This window comes from Lepidochelys olivacea, assembly GCF_965140295.1.
Source record: "Lepidochelys olivacea isolate rLepOli2 genome assembly, chromosome: 1".
NCBI classification, from domain to species: Eukaryota; Metazoa; Chordata; order Testudines; family Cheloniidae; genus Lepidochelys; species Lepidochelys olivacea.
The window spans coordinates 338,299,837-338,317,362 of NC_140411.1; positions in this window are offsets into that span (position 1 = coordinate 338,299,837).

Genomic DNA, 17,526 nt, shown 5'->3' on the forward strand with positions numbered 1-17,526 from the left:
TGGGTGCAGTCCCAATCTTGAGGCACTTACAACCCAATAGACAAAGATGAAGAATAAAAAAAACTGACCCTGGCAGACCCTGAGTATTCTCTGGTGTAAAAATCCTGGTCCTCTTGGTGAATGTGAGCAATGCATCTTCTGTGTTATGAAGTTAGAGTGAGACATCAGGACTCTCTTAAATGGAGCTCCATATCTGACCTCTCAGTCCTCATCCTCAAAGGAAACCTGCACAACACCTTCAAAAGACGAGCCGGGGAGCTTAAATTCATAACTCTGCTGGACACTAAAAACCATGGACTTCACAGAGACACTGGTTTTATTGGTCATTACAACAATTTGTAACGTGCTAACACTGCCTGCTATCCCTTAATTGCCTTCTTCATTTTAAGTGGTCCCCTACAGCTTGTGTGAACCCTGTATGTTTAATCTGACCCACCTGATATTTAGTTTGGACACACTGTTTACCTTCTCCTGACCAGCTCTGTGAAGCTCAACAGCTTGTCAGAAGTTGGTCCAATAAATGATATTATCTGACCCACCTTGTCCCTCAAAGGTGGTGTGTGTGGTTTTTAAAAAAAATTTTTTTCTAGTGTTTCCACTGAAACTGGAAAACAAAAAAGTTGTTCCCCTCATTTTTTCCTCCTTCTTTCAGTAACAGGGGGCATGTTTCCCAGAAGCTGGGAAAGGGAGACAGGGGATGGATCACTTGATGATTACCTGTACTGTTCATTCCCTCTGGGGCACCTGGCATTGGCCACTGTCAGAAGACAGGATACTGGGCTAGATGGACCTTTGGTCTGACCCAGTATGGCCATTCTTATATTCTTATGGAGGAAAAAAAATCTCAAAACCAAACATTTTCAATGCAAACTTTTATGAAAATTGTTTCTTTTCAAAAACCTGGAGAATGAATATGACTGGTTTTGTCACTTCCCCATCCTCCAATATTTCAACCACCTCTACTTGAAAGGATCTGTGTAAACCAACAAACAAAAACCCAACAAAATCCAGTATGCTGTATTCATTCTGTAAATCCTTTTGCACACGCAGGTTATGGTGGTTCACTGTCTGCTAAATGAGCCTTAATGTCTCGCCCTGTTCTCTTTCTGAAGCGGCTGTCTGTGTTGCTGATCCTCATGTGATTCCAGTCCGTGTGGGCTGGCAGGATGAGGTCATTCACATTCAGTCATTTCTGGGACCATTGAAATGACAAGCACAGTCAGCAGCCATACAGTTATAACACAAACTGTATTTCTTTGTTCCAGGCTTTCACTGTCCCTCTAACTTACCTTCTTGTCCGGAATGCTGTTCAAAGGATGCAGTCTCCAGCTAGCTTACAGCCCAAGTGGAAACTGAGGGGCTGATCCATCAATGTGTAAAGGAGCCACAGGCCAGGTATAAGCCATCCCTAGAGAATTCCCGTGGAGCACGTGGCCTGTAGACCAGCTGCAGAGCAGGCTTCCCCAGCTCTGTGCTACCTCTGTTCTGCCCTCTGCACTCGGAAGAGCTACTGTAGAGGCTAGACAGGGGGAGGGTAAATCAGAAAAGGAGGTGGTAAGCTGGAGGCAGGAGTGGATGTGGCGGTGGGTAGCCCCTTTCCAGTGGGACACACGTTGTGGGGGTTGCTAGCCTGTGCTATCAGGCTGCACCGGCATAGTGGAGGTGGAAGCCAGCCCTATTCTGACTCTGCCTATGCAGGGATGAATCTAGCCCTTAGTGTTCTTGCTGCAGGGCTCTCACAGTCCTGAAGCCTGGTCTACACTACAAAGTTAGGTTGATGGATCGACCTAGTTGTGCATGTGTCTATACTCACATTTGTCTTTGGCCAACATAAGCGCTCCATGATGGTCCTGAAGTAACACCACCTCCCTGAATGGTGTTGAGCCATGGTCAACCAACTGAGGCCAACACAGTGCAAGTGTTGACACTGCGTGACCTGTGTTAACCCTAACAGTCCTCCAGCAACTGTCCCACAATGCTCTATAGTCACTGCTCTGGTCACAACTCTGAACGCCACTGCCCAGGGGTCACAGACTGGAAAACCCCCAACCCCCACTCAAAACCCTCATGTATTTTTTTAAATGCCTCTTCCTGATTGCCCAGCTTGGCAGGCACACCTAGCATCTCTCCCTTGTTGTGTGCAACTGCCCAGCTGACCATGGCAGCTCCATGCACTAGCCATGCTCCTGCCTGCAATAGACAGGAGGTATTGGATCTCCTGGGCCTGTAGGGAGAAGAATCTGTGCAGTCCCAGCTAGGGATCAGTCACAGAAATGCAGACATCTACAAAAAGATTGCACAGGGGATGCAGGTGGAGGGGTACATCAGGGATCAGCATCAATGCCACGTGAAAGCAAAGGAACTGCAGCAGGCAAACGACAAGGCCAGGCTGGCCGACAATTGATTAAGTGATGAGCTGCAGGCTTGCTGCTTTTACAGCTGAGCTGTCTGCCATACTAGGTTGAGACCCCCACCAGCACCCCACAGACCACTGTGGGTACTTCCAATGAGCCTGAGACACAGACCCCTGCCATGGACGAGGAGGGAGGCCAGGTGGTGGTGGGGGAGTCTAGGTATGCCACAAGCCAGGATCTTTGTGAGGCTTCACCACAGTCTAGCCAGTCCTGCCAGCAGCGCACGGATGAGCCCGATAAAGGGGAAGGAACCTCAGGACAGTGTGTATGTGTGCATTTTTTCCTTACAGTCTTTAAATGTAAAGATGGCGCCTGGCCCATCCCCCAATTAGCAGGACACAGGTGTCAACTTTTCATTGTTTCTCTTGTATGAGAAGAAGGAATGGTACAACAAAGGGAGAGTTATGCTTTTCATTCCCCTGCAGGGTTAGGTGTGTGAGGGGCATGCCGAGCAGTTTATTTATGTCCATAGGGCTGTACCTTGTATCCTTCTGAGCGATCTCAATGAAATGGTCCTAGAAATACTCTGCAATCCGCTCTGTAGTTTTCTAGGGGTGGCAGCCTTATCTTTTCCTCTGCAGGAGGGCACTTTCCCATACCACTCCAAGATAACTTTGGCAGGCACCATTGCAGTGAACAGGCTAGCAGCACGCAGGCCCAGGTGCCTTCGGGACTCCAGCAGCAGCTGTCCTCTCTGTGCCAAAGCCAAAGTGTCAACAAGTACGTCTTATATAAGACTTTTATGGGAATAAGGGAAGTGAGTCCTGAAACTTATCTTTCACTTTCTGCTGTGACTGTAAATAAAATGATACATCTGGCTATCATAGCTGTAGCTGCTGCTGCTGGAGCCTTGCAGGGTTCCCCCTCCACCCCCAGGAAATGCCTGACCCTGATGAGGAGGAGAAAGAGGACTAGGGAGGATATATTCAGTGAGATTCTGCAAGCCAGTGCTGCACTGGACCATGACCAAAGGGCCTGGAGGGTTATATGACAGACAGCATGGAGAAGGAAAGAGCAGATAGGAGAGTGGCCCAGGTGACCCAGCAGGACAAGGAGTGGGAAATGCAATAAGGGATAGTGGGGTTTCTCAAGAAGCAAACACAAATGCTGCAGACTCTTGTGGACCTACAGGCCAAATAATCACTGGCTTGTCTCGCTTTGCAGTCACTGGAGAACTCAATTTTATCACCTCCCCTCCCCCAACATTCCCTGTGGCATTTGGGGCCACATTCCTATCCCTACCACGCTCTGCAGGGGGACAGTAAGGATAATCACAGCTCCCCATGCACTGACCTCCGAGAGCAATGGTTGGTCTATGTGTATGCAAAATGGACAGGATATTTTCTACCTTTCTAATTAAAGTTCTGTTCCATTCATTTCTTGTAGGCGTTCGTATTGTATATGTTTTTCACTGCGCCTTATTTCCAAAAAACTGTGCAAAAAATAAATTCATTTTTATTATTTTACACCCTCTACTGCAGAATGCCTACAGCTGCTCCTAGCACCCATTACTTGTAATTGCACAGGAGCATGGGGCTCATAGGTTCAGTGAAAAACACCATCATAATTATAAATGTACAGCAAGCACTGCATAATTCCTAATGGCCCCCACAACTTCAGGACCAGGTAGAGAACAATCCACCCATGCTGGGGCTGAGCATTAAAGTGCTCTTTTAAGGCCTCTCTGAGCCTCATAGCTCTATGCTGAACTCTTCAAACGTAGCAGACAGCTGATCCACCTCCGCCCTCCACCCCATAAGCAACTTTTCCTCCTGTGCCTCACACTTGTTATGCAGGATGCAACAGGCAGATATGACTATTGGGATATTTTTCTCACTGAGATCCATTCTTGTGAGCACCGCCAGCATCCCTTCAATCTGCCAAAAGCACATTCAACTGTCATTCTGCACCTGATGAGCTAGTAGTTGAATCTTTCCTCAGTGCTGTCAAGGTAGCCGGTGAATGGCTTCATGAGCAGTTCCCCACAGAATTACTTCTGGCTTTTCAACGTCACCAGTGGTAATCTGCCAGTCAGGAAAGAATGTCCCTGTTTGCTGCAGTCCTGTGTTCTTAAAGATGTGAGCATCATGCATCTTCTGTAACCAGCCCGCACTGAAGTCGGTGATGCATCCCTGGTGATCCACCAGTGCTTGCATAACCATAGAAAAGTAGACCCTTCTGTGGCTGTCCTCTGGGGCAAGGAGGGCTGGTGCCAAAATCGGGAGGTTCATGCCATCTATTACCCCACCATAGCTTGGAAACCTCATTTCTGCAATCCATGCACTATGTCCTGGACACAGTTCTGCAGAGCAGGAGATGACTAATTACCCTATGCACTTGCATGACAATATCCTCCCATTGTGGATTTTCCAACTTCAAAATGATTGCCCACAGACCAGTAGCAATCTGGCATTGCAAGCTTCCAGAGTAAGATTGCCACTGGCTTCTCAACTCTCAGTGCAGCTCTCATTCTGGTGTTCATGCGCTGGAGGGCGGGGGGTAGCTCGGCATACGGATCCAGAAATGTGGCCGTTTGCATCTGAAAGTTGAGCAGCCCATGCTTGTTGTCTCTAACCCGCATTACGAGGAGATCCCACCAGTCAGTGCTTGTTTTCTGGGCCCCGAAGTGGTGCTCTACCGTCTGCAACTCACCATGCCCCTGTTGTTGTGGTTCTTCTTGCAGCTCTGCAGATACCAGAGGATTATTCGTCCTGAGTCTGCAACATTCAGGACAACAGTGTAGAGCTCCATGGGCTCCATGATTCTCTCAAAGAGAGTGGACACTGAAAAGGGCCATGCAGGTTTATAGGATTTTTTAGAAAGGTGTAGAAATTATGGGATGGAGAAAGCTGCATGATGGGAACTTGAACTCTTGCTCCCTGTGTGACTCATTTCTGTCCCACTATGCATTGCCAAAATTTTCCGAAGGGCATTGTGCATAGACAAACACACGTTAGGATACCTATCTATGGTGCACTGCACTGCGCATAGACAAGCACTCCTGGTAAGTGTGGAGTGTCGCTGTAAATAGCCAAGTATGCACACACACAAGTGAAATACTAATTGCGGTGGCTTTACACCAATGTAACTTGTGTCAACCAAAGTCTATAGTGTAGATGAGAATTTGGAGACTCCTGGTATCCCAGCCAAAAGTCTGCATTGCAAGGCAGAAGCCTCGGACTAGGCAGGTATGTCCATGGCATGGTCCCTCTTTCAGTCCTGTGTATTCAACCTTTTTACCTATGTATAAAACCAAGCAGCTTCTGCTTTCCAAATCCTGGTTTTGAAGCTCTGAGCAAGATTATACAACTTGGCCATAGCTCTCTGTCATCTGTTCATGTTGCTGTAAAAAGTGTGATTCAATTTTATTTTCACTTTGCCCTACACTGAGTTGACATTTCAGAGCTGGAAAATCTGTTTTCATGACTTTGTTAACTTTCAAAATCCCTACACATGGGAAGTCCTGTTAGATGTACAGAGAGCCAGTAGGAATCTGCTCTCTTTATGTCTACGTGATTTTTTTGTTCGCTCAGAAGGAGGCTAAATTAAATTTTCTAATGATCTCGAATTAGGGCTTTTGAAAACTACTTAATTCCTGAAAGCTGCAAAGCTTTAGCTGTCTGTTAGCTTTCCTGACACGCTCAGTTTCCAAATCTCTAATAAATCCCGTTCCACTATTAATATAAATGCTGGCACATAAATTAAGGCAACTTATGAGCTGGGCCTTCCACTAAAGATTACCTCAGTGCTACAAGTATTTGAAGAGTATCAACACCAAGGAGGGAGAGGAATTGTTTAGGGTGGTCTCAAGCATGTATATAACTAAGACAGTGATGTGCTGTGCATAAGTTACCAACAGGCTCCCAGCAGAACATTTCCCCTTTAGCCTGTGATAAGCTCAATGTGGCCAAGGTGCATCTGCTTATAAACAAACAGGAGTGAGGGAATGGGGAAATGTATTCATTTAAACAAATATGCCCTTGTAAACTGTGTCATGTTCCTGTCTACTTGCTGGTCCACAGGGAGAGTAGTTGTCTGCTGTTGCCACCCACTAATGGGGTTATGCCTGTAGCTCACGTGATAATGGTTTGGTGATGAAGGTTCCATGTTCGCACCCTACTGATGACCTATAGTAGGTCCCCTAACAAGAACCAAGGACCGTTCCTACTTGGCAAATTAGCACATTGAGTGTTCCATGCTGCAAGTGTTTAAACTATATTTCTTGGAGTATGGGAAGAACACAGCATGTAGACTCTAAGGTCAGAAAGGACCATCATGATCATCTAGTCTGACCTCCTGCACATTGCAGGCCACAGAACCTCACCCACCCACCCACTCCTGTAATAGACCCATCACTTCTGGCTGAGTTACTGAAGTACTCAAATCATGATTTAAAGACTTCAAATTACAGAGAATCCACCACTTACACTAGTCTAAACCTGTAAGTGACCCATGCCTCATGCTGCAGAGGAAGGCAACGCCACCCCCACCCAGGGTCTCTGCCAATCAGATCTGGGGGAAAATTCCTTTCTGAGCCCAAATATGGTGAGAAGGTAGACGCTGAGCATGTCAGTGAGACCCACCAGCCAGACACCTGGGAAAGAATTCTCTGTAGTAACACAGAGCCCTCCTCATCTAGTGTCCCACAAAGCAATATAGCACCATATTCTGGTTCTGAAACTAGAAGGAGGGTGGGCTGAGGATTTGTAGGGAAGTCTTGATGTATCATGCTCTGGGAAGTTTCAGTGAGAGAGATGGTCCATGTTACATTGAGTCTCTCCCTCTCTTTTGGCTCCTTTCTATCTGTACACAAATGTACTCATGTCTCCGCCATCATCAGGGCAGAGGTACCTCACTCATGTCCCTACCTGCCTCTCCAGTTACTGTCCCAACTTTCCTCTTCCCTTTGCCTTGAAACTCCTGCACATACTTCCCCACTGCCAGCTCATGGCTGGATCCATTCCAGTTTGGCTTCAGCCCACTCCTCTGCACTGAAATTGCTCTCTCCAGAGTCTCCCGTGACTATTTCCTGGCCAAAAGTCAAGGCCTCTACTCCATCCTCATTATGCTTGCTTGACCTATTTGCTGCACTTAACACTGTGGATCACTATCTCCTCCTTAGCAGCCCGCCCTTTCTTGGCTTTGATGGTGCTTTTTCCTCCTGAGTCTCTAATCACACAGTTGGGGGAAATGCCCCAGAGTGCTGTAGCTGTTTTACACTGGTGCAAAGTGGCTACAAAGTGTTCCCTGTGTTGCCCCTGGTGCAGGGCAGATGTAGAGAGCACCAGGAATCTCTCCCAAACTAGTGCCCCTGCCTTGATTTTATTGACGTCCCGGTCTACCAACTCCTATAAAAGCCTGTTTTCCCTCCTCTACCCGCCCCACCACTGTAGGTTGCTGTCATAGCCCCAACTTCTTCACAGAAATTGCCACAGGAAACTGAAGACAATGCCTGGTGACTTGCTGACTTCAGTGGGAGTTGGCTCAGGCCTTATCAAATAATTCTTGTGGGTCTTTCACACAAGAGCAGAGAGAAACATTAAAGGAAAATGTGATTGTTACAATCACCAACATTATCGTTACAATCACAAGAGGACTCGGAACAGGTGTAGTGTTTGCAACTACCTTATTTGTAAGCTCTCTTTGACAGAAAGAGAGGAAAGATGGTCTAGTGGTTAGGGACTAGCCTAGGATTTGGGAGAATGGCATTTGAGCCCCTGCTCTGGCACAGATTTTCTGTGTGGCCTTAGGCACTTTGGGTGGAATGCTCAAAAGCAGTTTGGCTCCTAACTGCCATTGAAACCAATGGTTGTAGCCATGTTAGTCCCAGGATATGAGAAAGACAAGGTAGGTACATTGATGATATTTTCATCCTCTGGACAGACAACCTAAACTCCCTCATAGATTTCCACCACAACTTCAACAACCGCCAATCCATCAAACTCCCTCAAAAATACTCCCACACCAGCATCAACTTCCTGGACACCACGATCAGCTTCAACAGTAGAAGCCTGCAGACAACTATATACAAGAAATCCATGGATCACCACACCGACCTTCACCAATCCAATAACCACCCCAAACACACCAGGAAATCTGTTTTCTGCAATCAGGTCCCTCAGATACCACAGAATTTGCTCTGAAGAGAAGTCCAGATACACATCTAAACAAACTTGAAACTGTTTTCACTAAACAAGGACACGCTACCAGAGAAGTAGATCACATCAGGGAACGGAACACACGGACACCCCAGGATAACCTGCTTCAGTACCAAAAAAGAAAAACACACTGACTGCAACCCCTAACTGTCACGTACCACCTCACAGTAGAATCCATATTGGATATCATCAAACAGTTACAACCCATACTTGTTGGGGATCACATGCTGAAATAAATCTTTCCAGAACCCTCTCTTTTTGGCCTTCAAACAACCTCCCAACCTCTCCAAGCTCATCATCGGAAGAAAGCTCCCTGTAGACCAGGACACGCCAACTCCCAATGGCCTGTGATGGGATGTTAGATGGGATGGGATCTGAGTTACTACAGAGAATTCTTTCCTGGGTATCTGGCTGGTGAATCTTGCCCATATGCTCAGGGTTCAGCTGATCGCCATATTTGGGGTTGGGAAGGAATTTTTCTCCAGGGCAGATTGGAAGAGGCCCTGGAGGTTTTTCGCCTTCCTCTGTAGCATGGGGCACAGGTCACTTGATGGAGGATTCTCTGCTCCTTGAAGTCTTTAAACCATGATTTGAGGACTTCAATAGCTCAGACATAGGTGAGAGGTTTATTGTAGGAGTGGGTGGGTGAGATTCTGTGGCCTGCATTGTGCAGGAGGTCAGACTAGATGATCATAATGGTTCCTTCTGACCTTAATATCTATGAATCTATGAACTCAAAGTGGCACCAGTCCCTTCCAGAAGAACAGATCTAAAACCTGCAAACATATCTCCGCTGCTACAATGATCAAAACCCTCCACAACACCTTTCAAGAGCTAGGAGTCCCACCCGTGCCTATCACAACATACGTTGCATCATATGCCCCAACAACATCTATGTGGGTGAAATCAGACAATCACTATGATCTTGAATGAACTCACACAGAAAAATTATAAAAGACAGAAATACCCTATCAAATGTGGATGAACACTTTTCACAAAGTGATCACAATATAGCCAACCTCTCAGTCCTCGTTCTCAAAGGAAACCTGCACAGCACTTTCAAAAGACTAGTGTGGGAACTTAAATACACAACTCTGCTGGACACTAAAACCATAGACTTAACACAGACTCTGGTTTTATGGCTCATTACAACAACTCCCTACTGCCTGCTAACCCTTAATTGTCCACTGCATTTTAAAGTGGTCCGCTACAGAGTGTGTGAACCCTTTATATTTAACAATCTGTCCCACCTGGTATGTAGCTCGGACACTTGGGTTACCTTCTTCAGACCTAAGGGAGAGCTCTGTGAAGCACAAAAGTTTGTCCCTTCCACCAACAGAAGTTGATCCAATAAAAAATACACCTATACATACCTTGTCATTGAAATTAATATAAGTTAGGAGCCTAAAGAGAAGTTAGGAGCCTGCCTTCTTTTGAGAATTCAGCCCTTGGTCGCTCTGTACCTCAGTACCCCATCTGTACAATGGGAATAATAGCACTTCCCTACCTCACAGGAGTATTGTGAGGTGCTCTGATACTACGACAATGGTTCCTAGCTATCTTGCTGTTTGCACAGTACATACCACAGTGGGCCCCTGATCTCACTTAGGGTATACGGGGAAGGTACTACTGAGAACGCTTGAAACTCGTTTTTTGAAAGGGACAAGTCTTCAAGTTAAGTTGGCTTCTCAGTGCTTGTTTTGCTTGAGTAAGAACTGCAGGACTTGCTTCGCAGAGTTAAAGGCTGTTTGGTGATTCTAACAGTGGTGTTTAATCTGCTGCAGTTTTAATTTGATTTCAGTGTCACTATGTGATCAGAAAAAGCACAGTTCCCCCCCGCCTTGTTGATCCATTTAGTTTAGTTTGTATTTATACCCTCCTCTTCAGCCTAGAAATAAACAAACAATGTATAGACTATCAGACTTAAATGACTGCTTTTGCAACCTGGAAGGGGAAAAATTGCTAATTTTCCTTTATAAAAAGATCTGAGAATGGAATATGATCCTAAGACCAGACATTAGTAGTAAGTGTCTGAGAGGCCTCTCTTCTTGAGGTTGAATTAAAATTTGTTCGTTCATGTCAATATAATCAAAAGGTTTACAAATAGCCAGAGTGAGGTTGATATTTCAATCAGAAAGTGGTTTCTGCTCAAATAAATCATGGGAAAATGGAATACCATTTCTGTGAGGAGACAAGAAAGATGTTTTTCCAGGCAGGAAGTACAAAAACTATTTATATGACAATGCCTCCTCTATTTTAAAAGTTGAGGGGGAAAATATATCTGAAAATAGCTGAACATTATAAACCTATCAGGGCCAGAGGGAGATGAATAATGACAAATTTATCAGGTGAATTTTACCTTTTTCCTGTTCAAGAATTGCATGCAAACAGCTTATGGTAGCCAAATACTCTGAGCAAATGATTCTTGATTTGTGGAGGGTATGTACGCAGTTCATTGCAATTCAAGTTGTGTTGGTTAGTTTTGATTGGACATGTATGTTACATGGTATTGTTTCTGTTCCCTAACTGGAAGTGTGTATCTTTCCTCTCATTCTCTTAGTGTTGTCTACAGTGCCCATTGCCATGGCATCCGAGTGCTTTCTGGGTAAATTAGTCTGCATGGAAATGTCCCTGGTGTTCTTCATGAGTCTTCTGTTTTTCTCCCCTACCTGGTAGAAGAAGCTATGCTTGGGATAACCCTTAGCTGTCCCATCAATTTGGTTATAGTGGGAAAACTTTGTCAGAGGAGAGCAATGGTTAGACTTCAGACTAGCCTGACAACTGCTCATCTCTGAACCACTGTGACAGCTGCACTCCTGTGGGACAATGCAGATCAAAAAGCCCAGGATGAAGCATTTGAGAGCCCGGGGATGAAGCATTCTTGGCTGAGAGGATCCAACTATGGAACAAACTTCCAGAAGAGATCCAGAATCTGACCACTTTTACAAAACACTGCAAAAACCTTCCTCTTTGAAAAAGACTTTCTATAATAAGAATGACACTCACAACACTTTTCAGAGTAACAGCCGTGTTAGTACTCCCTTTCTTTTTACTCACAACACTGAAACTCCCTTCTACCACTAAACACCTACCAACAAAAAAGTGGGAGCAAAATAAAACAAAAACTGTACCTCAAGTAGATTTTTCATCCTGAAAAGGGTAGAAATGCCAGACATTCCTCTAGGGACATTGCTGTTGCTATTGATTTTATGTTGAAGATGCTATGGGGATGGGCAACAGTATATAACCTTAGATCTGGAAGCTTGTTCTAGAGCTGAATCCCTTTGATCAAGGACAATTTTTTTCTGGCTGCCACGTGATTTGTTTTGGGCTTTGTAAGATGCAATTTCAAAGAGAGATGTGGTCATCTTAGGGTCTTACCTCAAATCTATTGAAATAGATGGGAATCTTTCTATCAACTCCAGTGAGTGTTGGCCCTGGGTAGACAGCAGATGGAGATGCTATCGTTGTTGTAGCTATGCTCTGACTTCTCAATGGCCTTGTAGATCAGGACAAAGGCCATGCAAGAGACTGGGAGTCAGATCAGGGTATGATATGTTCATGGCAGCCCATCCCACTGAGCAGGTGACCTGCCAGATTGTTCATGAGCTGGAGTCTCTGCATTGCTGCCAGTCTGGTGGTGTCAAATGTATGGATCAATATGGCCAGATACATGTCTGAGAGTAAAGGGCAAAGTTTCCTAGCAAGCTGGAGATGTACGAAGGCATTTTTCATCACTGATAGTACATGGTTTTCTAGGCTAGGTAAAGAATAAAACTTGACCCTGAAACTTTGCCCTACTTTGAACAGGATGCAGGTATCTTTGATGGAAGGAGATGAGTGAACCAGATAGTTCTCAAAAGCATTTCCCCAGTATCAGTTTGGTCTTGCCTGAACTCAGTTTTAACTAACTGTTCTTCATTAAGGCACCGATTTCTAATAGGTGTGGTCACACTTTTGTGATGGTATCAGTTGCCTCTGTGGAAAAGGAGATATAGAGTTGGTTGTCATCCCCATGCTATTGGTAGCAGTCTTTGGCTCAGCACGTTAGAAAACTGAGCCATTTTTATTTAGAAGCCTATCTCTGCATTTTGAAGACAAACTTTAGACAGTCAAATTTGAACATTTTGGCCTTAGTATTCAATTATCTTCTAGATGCACAAAACTACTTAACTGGAGTAACAGTCTGCTTTTGACAGCATCTATAATCATATTTCAAAACTAGTGCTCAAAGTGACATCTATGTTTAAGAGTCTTTTTTCTCATGGTTCCTACCAGTAGAAGTGTTTGGGTTTTCTCAAATTCCCTTTCAAGACTCAATCTTAGTCTTAGCTTTTGATCAGAGTCCAAAGGGTAGTGTATTTGCTATAACTGTCACAGAAGTTAAGGAAAAGTTTTGTTGAGGAGGAGGGAAATTTCTCGACCAAGAACAGTTTACATCAAAAATAGATTAGTTTCCATAAAAGGAATAAATATGCTCAGCAATCATTCCATGTCCCAGAGAACTCGTGAAGGGTACCATGTGTCTTGTGTATGTCACACAATGTCCCTGTTTCTGGATGGACTCAGTTCTGACTCACTCTGTCAATCCAAGTGCTTCATTCAAAATTTGTATCCTCATCCGAGCTGTGATCTGCAAAAATGGTCTGTGGATATAAAGTGGATATCTGTGGATTTGCAGGGCTCTGCAGATCTGTCTGTTTTCTGGGCGCTTTGCACCAATCAGGCCGTGCAAGGAATAATATAACCCCTCAAAAGAGCTCCTGCAGTATAGCCTGTGTGGCTTGTTTGGAGTAGGGTTTCATGATATAATGGTGAACACACCAGCCGTTGGCCTACTCTAGTGCTCTCCCCACCATTGGTAGCACAGCTGTATCTGCACCAGTGCAGACAAACTAATAGTAATTTCCCCAAGCGCAGACATACCTCTGCAGGGAGATGTCACGAAGTACCGCAAGCTGTGCTCCAAACACTGATGGTCTCCTCTGTCCTGTTTAGGGTACCAGAGCTGTTACTGCAGGGTAACAAAGTTTTCAAGTGTAGAAATGGGTTCCAGCTGGAACAGCAGATGCAATTCCCCCAATCTGGTTTCACCAACAAATTCAGATCTGAACTCTGTGGTGGAACTCATGAAGATAAACTGGTAGTTCATTAGTGTGTTGGAACCTGATCTGGCTGGAATTGGTCAACACTCACCTGGGTCAACACTCACCCAAACGGAGTGGTTTTCGCCCAGCCCTCAGGCTCCAGCTCAGCTCTCTGAATCACTCAGCAGAAGCCATAGCCCGCTGGGCATTCTGTGAGTTCAAGTCTCCAGCTTGCTTAGAGGAGGTAAACTCCAGAAGGGAGTGAGCCAAGTGCCATTTTGAAAGAGGCGTGGTTGTGCTTTAAACTAGCGGGCGGCAACGTCAGGCACTGTGAAGAGAGTCGTCGTTGCTGCTGTCTAGCCGAGCCGGGTCTGCGTGCATTAGAGCTGCCGCGGCTGCACCGGGGTGTCTGAGCCCCGCACTGGGAGGACAGTGCTGCATACGGGGGCCCAGGATTGCAGCCTCCCTGCCTGGAGCGGGGAAGGAGGTACAGTGGGGATGGGCGGGCAGTGTTGCATACGGGGGCCCAGGATTGCAGCCTCCCTGCCTGGAGCGGGGAAGGAGGTACAGTGGGGATGGGCGGGCAGTGTTGCAGGAGGTCTCTGAGGAGAAGTTGGGGGCAACTGGGGGTCAGGGGCTTGTCACAGCTCTGCCTCACTGCTGCACGGTGACCCGCGGAGCTGTTAGTAGACCCCTGCAAATCTGTAGATATCTGCAGATATTCATGAAAAATGTTTGCGGATCCTGGATCCGATGCAACACAAATTTTTGTATCCATGCAGGGCTCTACAGCTAAGAATTCCACCAGTGTGGGGGAAATGCAGCTTATGCAGGGCTGGTATACATGGCCCCTGTACTGCCCCATCTGCTCAATCCTAAACTAGGGGCCATGTTGGGAGCATGGCTGCTCTGGCTATACCAGCTGTTGTATGGCCCTCTAGGGGTTGTAGCCAGGTGGCATAAGCTAGAGTAGCTCTCAGGCTGCTCCAAACTATGCTGGGACTCAGGGCAGGACAGATCCACAGTGCGAGTTAGGGATCCAAAACCAGCTCCCTGATGGCATCTTCCTGCTGCTGCAAGTGGAAGGTGAGTGAGGTGGATAATCGGTCCTAGGTGTCTGTGACAGGGTAGCCTTCAAGGCGCCTTTGGGGGAACTCTTGTGAGCTGGAAGAACCAGAGGCAGATTTCTTCACTGGAGGAAAAACAACAACTCTGTAAGTCTCTGCAGAGAGTATAGATATTTGGCTGGAGTATAGATATTTTCGAGCCAGCTGCTACTCCCTGGGCATATTTGATAAAGGACAGTCTAAAGATGCTTGGTAGGATTTATGAGTGGCTGGGTGTGAGTTCCTCTCCAGATTGGCTGGGCCAAGAGAAAAAGCAGCTGTGGTTCCTTGACAAAGCTCGTCAGAGCGGATGGACACTGTTACCCTGATAAGCAGGTAAAAGATAGTAGAGACAGCATGTGTGTGGGTACCCATTGTTCAGGCTGCCAGCATGTTTCCATTCTCAAAGGTCATTTTTGGTAGCGCATAACTTTCTCCGTGCTTCATCTTTTTCAGCTTAGATTTTATCTACTTGCGCTGGGCTGGGGGGGAAACTTTCCCAAGAAGGGTAAATGAAAATGGTGGCGTCATTATCAAGCGCAGAGGGAGTGAATTTAATGCCGTTTTTCTGCTAAGAGAAAAAGATTGTGACCTGTCTTTGAACAGCTGTAGCACCCCAGAGGAAGGTGATGACAGAAACTGGAAATTTGCCCAGGGCCATAGTCTTTAGCTCTTGAATGTGCCTTTCCTTGGTCTGGTGAAAATTCAGTTTGATTGGGCTGAGTTATAAAGGGTTTAAAACTGCATTTGAGCAAGCTTCCTAGAATATGTTAACCAATAAAGCATACTGCCTCCTAGTGTTCCATTGGCAATATGCATAAACGTAGTGGCAATTGCCCAAGATGGAGGATTTCTCGGATTCCACTGGACGTGCAGATACTTGCAGAACAAAGTGGAGACCTGTTTCAGTTTTCATAGATATGTGACTGTGAAATACGAACTGCGAAGACACACAATAAACCAATGAATGTGTATGAACACAGTTATGAGTTGCCAAGGGCTCCCGGACCACTGGTTCTGCCCAGAATTCCCTTCATGGGATCCCACACTGCTGAGCAGTAAGCCGCTCCATGGGATTTAAGCGGGAGAGTCCTGTAGTGCATGCCTAGCTCGTGGCTTCCTTCCTGCTCACCCTTCTCAACCAGCAGAATGGGATCCTATGTAGTTACGGGGGGAAGGGCTTAAGAGGCAGGCTGTGGAAGTGGCATGGGAGGCATGCTCCCCTTCGTGACTCCTAGCCAGGAGCTACAGGTGAAGAAACTTGCTGATGGGATAGGGAGAATGACTGTGTGATGCAAATGCAGGCTGGTAAAACACAACAACAAAGGACCTGGCATGAGAATGAGAGGAGACCCCCAAAACAGAACAAAGCCCTGATCTGGCTGGATTGCACTAGTGGGGTCTATCTTTTTTGGTGCTTGCCATGCCAGAGTATTATAGAACTGAAAACGCTGTGGAGAAGAAGTGAGGTTTGAAAGAGGAAAAGGTAGCTGTTCCAACTGCAGAAAGGGTGGCGGGGGGAATACACTGAGGTGGGACTGGGAGAAGGAGACCTGGGGAACCATTGGGCAGAGCACAGCCCTATGGGGAGTGAATCTCCCTGGGCTTTCTATGTAAGTTCTGGAAGTCAGTAACACCTCACCTACTGGCAGGATCCTGATTTATAGAGCAATACATCAAACTTCTCCAATGAATTAAGTACAAAAAAATTGGTTGTGAGCGATGCACAGAATAGTCAGGATTCCTACAACTCATCAAGCAGTAAACTTCACCCTGACCGTTCAACTCTCTTGATAAAAGGCTATATATCTCGACTATCCCTGATATAGTCTGTCTGCAGCAACATTAACTCCCCTGTTGCCACCAAAAGGAGCAAAGAAGCCCTGTACAGATAAATTGCTTTCTTGGAAGGAAGTTCAGCTGGAGAGTCAATCTAGGGGAGTTGTTTATCTGGATTCTGTAGTAGTGACACCTGCTAAAGTACTGTGAAATACATGCAAGTCAAGGGCTCTTTTCTTCTTTGGAGAGAAATTGTCAGCAGTGTAATTAAAAAAGGGAAACTGGTTGCCAGATAAGAGCATCCCGACCAGCCCTTATACAGGCTTCCCCCACCATTTTGCATTAATATAATTCATTAACAAATCATCAGCTAGTATCACTTTCCCCTGGTGAATAATCAAAGGGACATGCTGCATGCTGATTGGCTATCCAGCCACTTCCTGCTGGGGAGCTTCAATCAAGGAGAATGAGTCAAAGCTAAAATTCCCCCAAACCTATTGTTTGCTATAATTCTTTAAATATTCTTTTCCCCCTTGCATGTGCTTATCATTTTTGTAGCCACAGGGGGTGGATTCGGCTCAAAGGGGGGTTGCCAAGTCTATACATGATTAAGCTGATGTGTGCACATACAGGCCCAAATCCACTGATCCAGTACATGCCTCATGTACTAAACTATGCACTGGTTACCATTGCAGGGAGTTGGGGAAGAGCGTGTGTGAAGGATGCTCTGTTTCTGCCCCTCTAAGACTATGAATCAGCTGCAAGTTTTCTTGGCTACTACTCAGATACCACAATGATAGGTGCAGAACAAGAACCTTTACATCATAGAGGTGGAGAGGCAGGAAGCTCCAGGTGGCAGCAGATCCTCTGCCCTTTCTCAAATCTAGCTATGATTGTTTTGCACAATCAAAGTGTGCAGCTGTGGTTTTGCAAGACCCAGACCATCCTTCACGGAGCCAACCTCCTCCTATTAGTTTCATAA